A 5,602-nucleotide genomic window follows, 5' to 3' on the forward strand; every position below is an offset into this window, starting at 1 on the left:
TCAGGGACCAGTGGGTCAGGGTTCAGCCAACATGGCTATTAATGACTGTGGGTGGAGTATTCGGTGGTGGCGGCTCCAAAGGCCTGGGGGAAGAGCTCCGTTTCACAGGCCCTGCAGAACTGTGAGAGGTCCCGCAGGGCCCTGGTCTCTTCTGGGAGCTCGTTCCACCAGAGAGGAGCCGCCACCAAAAAAGCCCTGGCCCTAGTTGCAACCAATCTGGCCTTCTTAAAGCTCGGGAGAGCCAGCCGATTCTGGGTCCCAGGTCTCAGCATCTTCTGTGGCATATATGGGTACAGCCCTGGGCTTCAGGGAAGGCACCTTGCACACCTCGGGGGGGGCTTCATGCTGAGGGGCCCCCCCCCACAACAGCAGATCACACAAAGCCACACTTTGAGCTCCAACGCTCCCCCCTCCCTACAGAAGCTGCCCTGATTATGGCTACCTTGAAGCTTCGGTAGAACCAAAGAGGCCCCACGAGGACTGGCGTCCACAGCAGGTCCCTGCGGTCTGGGCAGTCACGGCAGAGCTGCGGAACTGGCACAGGGCGGGCCCCGTAGCAACTGTTTGCAACGGAACCCCCTCCCCTGGAGACTGGCCGCTGAAGCCGCTGTAGGGTGGGGGCTGCCTGCGCTGCTCGGCAGATTCATTCCCGCCCCCAGACCATCCCACTTCAGAAGCTCAACGGGAGCTGGTGTGCCCATTTCAGAGCTGAACTGAAATGGATGCTGCGTGCCCTGTGCAGCTTAGGCCTGGACGATTCACTTCCCACTCTGGAAGGGAGGGAGGCACAAGGCACAGGGGGCTTCCCCTGACCCACAAAAAGGCACAAGGCCTTCAGGAGCTTCTGCAGGAGGAGGAGGAGGAGGAGAAGAAGAAAAGGAGGAGGAGAGGAGGAGAAGAGAAGGAGAAGCGAAGAGGAGGAGGAAGAGAAGAGGAGGAGGAGAAAAGGAGAAGAGAAGAGGAGGAGGAGAGAAGAGGAGGAGAAGAAAAGGAGAAGAGAAGAGGAGGAGGAGGAGAGAAGAGGAGGAGACGAAAAGTAGAAGAGGAGGAGGAGAGAAGAGGAGAAGGAGAAGAGAAGAGGAGGAGGAGGAGAGAAAAGGAGGAGAAGACAAGGAGAAGTGAAGAAGAGGAGGAGGAGGAGAGAAGAGGAGGAGAAAAGGAGAAGAGAAGAAGGAGAAGAGGAGGAGAAGAAAAGAAGGGAAGAGGAGGAGGAGAAGAAAAGGAGAAGAGGAGATTGATTTATGCCTCGCCCTTCACTTGGAGTCTCAGAGCAGCTCACAATCTCCTTTCCCTTCCCCTCCCCACAACAGACACCCTGTGAGGTGGGTGGGGCTGAGAGAACACAACAGAGGCCACGATCCAGAAACCATTGTGTGCGCAGTTTTATTTAGGACTGCATGCGACTAACTGAGTCTTTTAAAAGTTTATCGGCAGTCCTGATTGAGATTTTAAATCGTCCTCTTGTGTGTGTCTTTTTATTGTAGCTGTTTTACTTATAAGCCTCTTTGCTTTTTTGCAAGGTAAAAAGGCGGTGAATATACACAGGGGTCATTTTGTAGAAAAAGAGGTGCAGGAGCTCATTAGCACAACTCATTAGCATAACTTAGTTGCATATGCCACACCCCCTGACATCACCGGAAGTGTGTCAGAAGGCAACACCCACCGCTCAGGCTCCACTGGACTGTTTTGGATTGATAGCTATTGGGGTGGGGGGGGACACACGCGCAGATCTGTCCTCGCAGAGGAGGGAGAGCTTGTACCTGAATAAAGCTTGGTCTTAAAGGTACCACTGGACTGTTTTGGATTGATAGCTGGGGGTGGGGGATGCACAGATCTGCCCTCACACAGATCTGTGCAGAAATAGAGGGAGAGGGAGAGGGAGAGATGGAAAGAAGGAGGGAAAGAAGGAGAGAAGGAAAGGAGGGAAAGAAAAAAAGAAGGAAAGAAATAGAAGGAACAAAGGAGGGGAAAAAGAGGGAAAGAAAGAGGGAGAGCAGGGGGCGGGGCTTGTTGCATGTGCCCGCCCCCTGGGCTCTTTACTGCCGGAGCTCCGCTCCTGTGCGCTCCTGCAGGAAAGAACCCCTGAATATACACATTTGAAATAAATACGCACGTGTGCATGCGCATGAGAGAATTCTGCCACAGCCACTCTGGCGGAGCTGCCTCTCCTGGGGGACCATGCCGGGAGTCACCCTAAAGCCGTGTTTTGCCCGCCGTCGCTTGTCCCGGAGAAAGCTTTTGTGCGATTCCTGTCCTCGGCCTGCCCTCTCTGCCTTCCTGCTCCGAGCCGAGCCCAAGGGCACTGCTGAGGCAGGCAAACATCCGAGACACCAGCGGCACTGGGCCCCGAATGATGCTCTTGTGGCCTCCAAGGCTGCACACAATTCCCCCACCCCACCCCACTTTCCGGCCAGAACCTTCCCACCATTTGGGAGCCCCTTAGAAAGAAGCTGAGTCCAGGAGAACCTTCAAGACAAACAAAATCTGTGGCAGGGGAGGAGCTTTCGTGAGTCACGGCTCCCTTCTTCAGATACCAGTGAAGAAGTGGGCGGTGACTCACGAAGGCTCCGCCCCTGCCACAGATGTTGTCAGTCTTTCGCGTGCTCCTGGACTCTTGCCCTTTTCTCCATCTCAGGTTGGGTCTCCCTTTCCCTGCTGCCTTCCACTCTTCCTAGCGCTATTGTATTTCCCAGCAGAAAAGAGGCAGAGTCCTTTTTGTTGTCGTTCAGTTTCACAGTCGAGTCCGACTCTTCGCGACCCCGTGGACAACATCACGCCAGGCCCCTCCTGTCCTCCGGAGTCCGCTCAACTTCATGTCCGTTGCCTCGATGACACTGTCCAACCATCTCCTCCTTTGTCGTCCCCGTCTTCTTTGACCTTCAGTCTTTCCCAGCATCAGGGTCTTCTCCAGTGAGGGCTCCCTTCCCATTGGGTGGCCAAAGTATCTGAGCTTCAGTTTCACTATCTGGCCTTCCAGGGAACAGTCCGGGTTGATTTCCTTTAGGATTCACTGATTTGATCTCCTTGCAGTCCAGTTGGTTCCCCACTCGCACCTGGCTGGATGGCCTTCAGCAAGCCGTAGTTCTGATAACAGCTGTCCTTGAAAAAGAGCAGTTTCTGTCAGAGCTCTCTCAGCCCCACCGACCTCCCAGGGTGTCTGTTGTGGGGAGGGGGAGGGAGAGGCGTTTGTAAGCCGCTCTGAGACACCTTTGGGTAGTGAAGGGCGGGGGGTATAACTCCAATCTCTTCTCTCAAGAGCAGTTTCTGTCAAGAGCTCTCTCAGCCCCACCTGCCTCCCAGGGTGTCTGTTGTGGGGAGGGGAAGGGAAAGGAGTTTGTCAGCCGCTCTGAGACACCTTTGGGTAGTGAAGGGCCATGGGGTATAAATCCAATCTCTTCTTCTTCTTCTTCTATAATTCAAAAAAATCTATTCTTCGGCGCTCGGCCTTCCTTATGATCCAAGTCCCGCAGCCATACGTTCCTACTGGGAATACCACTGTTTTGACCATACGGACTTTTGTTGGCAGGGTGCTGGAGCACCTTAAGGACGAATAAAACTCGTGACAGGGTGTGAGCTTTCAGGAGCCGCCCCTCCCTTCTTCAGACGCAGCCGGCACGTGAGCCCACCTGTCCTCTATTGTGGAGACTGACTCGGCCACCCTCTGAAGCCATCTAAATAGGATGCGTCTCTCAAGCCTGCTGCCGGAGATGGCGACACACAACCACGGGGGGGGGTCCGACGGCTGCCCCTCCTCACCATTCTCCCCTTCCCCCAGCAGGCCTTCCCTCCAGCGTCTTCCCTACCGCCTGCAAGGGGGCCGCTGTTCCTCTCACTCCCCAGACACCCCCCCCCTTTGACCCTGCCTCCCATTCCAACCGGCCCCTCCCCAGTTTCCCTTCTGCCCTCTGCTTCAGGACTCCTCCACCCTCGAGACTCCTCCTCCACCACTGCCTCTGGACTCTGCACAGTCACAGGGCAAACGTGGGTTCCCTAGGGATGCCAGCCTCCAAATGGGATCTGGGGATCCCCCCCCCCCGAATTACAGCTCATCTCCAGACCACAGAGATCAGTTCCCCTAGAGAAAATGGAGGCTTTGGAGGGGGGAGGGGGGGCTCCATGGCACTGTACCCCAGTGAGGTCCCCCTGTCCTCCCCAGGCTCCATCCCCAAATCTGTAGGAGTTTCCCAACCTGGATCTGGCAACCCCTCCTCCCCCCGCCGGCGGCCAGGGGGGAGCTAGCAACCCTCTGGTTCCCAGTGCCTTAGCTGCAGGTCCCAGCGGCCCCACAAAAATCCAGTGCTGGCTCTTCCCAGAACGAAACACAGCCTTGTTTTTTCCGGTTCTGAGCAGCACAGAGCTGTTCATTCCTGCCACTGAGGCGCAGCCTTGGACCGTCCGGCCACAGGATCAACTTACGTTCTTTACGGCTTCCTCCTGGCCTGTTTGCTCCCCTCTTTGTTTGTCCTTCTCTTTCCTCGGTGGGAGACTTTGTATCCGCCAGGCCCCTGAACGGCTTTATGACGAGGGATCTCCCTTCAGCCGCCAAAGGCAAACACGACTCTTCGTTTCAGAACGGCTCCACTAAGCCTGTTGTCTTGTGAGCCAGATTAGAGTCCAGGCAGCACCTTACAGAGCAACAAAATTTTGGGGAAAAGAACTTTCGCGAGCCAGAGCTCTCTTTCATAGAATCATAGGATGTCAAAGTTGGAAGGGACCTTGGAGGTCATCTAGTCCAGCCCTCTGCACTCTGCAGGAGCAGAGCCGAAAGAGAGCCCTACAACATACCTGAAAGATGGTCGTCCAGCCTCTGCTTGAAAACGTCCAGCGAAGGAGCATCCACCATCATCCCGAGGCAGACTGTTCCACTGCTCAACCACCCTTACAGCTAGGAGGTTTCTCCTGATATTTAGCCGGTAACGACGCCCTTGTAATTCCCACCCATTAGACCTAGCCTTGCAATCCAGAGCAAGAGAAAATAGATCTGCTCCATCTTCTACATGACAGCCCTTCAGATACTTGAAGACTGCAATCATGTCCCCTCTAAGCCTTCTCTTTCCCAGGCTAAACAGACCCAACCCTTTCAGCCTTTCCTTGTAAGACTTGGATTCCAACCCTCTCACCGTCCTGGTTGCCCTCTTCTGGATATGCTCAAGCTTCTCAACATCCTTCCTAAAATGTGGTGCCCAAAACTGGACACAGGACTCCAGGGGAGGCCTGACCATAGCAGAATAGAGCAGAACTACCACCTCCCGTGATCTGGACACAGCGCTTCTGTGAATATGCACCCTAAGACTGCGTTCACTTTCTTCACAGCCACATCACACTGCAGGCTCATGTTTAGCTTGTGACCAACCAGAACACCCAGATCCCTTTCACATGTGCTGCTGTCAAGCCAAGTCCCTTTGCCAGACACCTTCGTAGACTCTGGCTGCAGTCACACGGAACATTAGCCACGCATGAGAGACCGAAGACAGGCGGATTTTCCGGGCACGATCTCACCGGCACATCTGGGAAGCGTAACGCTTCCGTGGCACAACCGCGGCTTTCCGCCGAAAATGCGCAGCAAAAAACTAGTACCTCGGAGGTACTAGTTTCCGGAAAC

This window comes from Gekko japonicus, unplaced genomic scaffold (assembly GCF_001447785.1).
Source record: "Gekko japonicus isolate JY-2015 unplaced genomic scaffold, Gekko_japonicus_V1.1 scaffold3921, whole genome shotgun sequence".
NCBI classification, from domain to species: Eukaryota; Metazoa; Chordata; class Lepidosauria; order Squamata; family Gekkonidae; genus Gekko; species Gekko japonicus.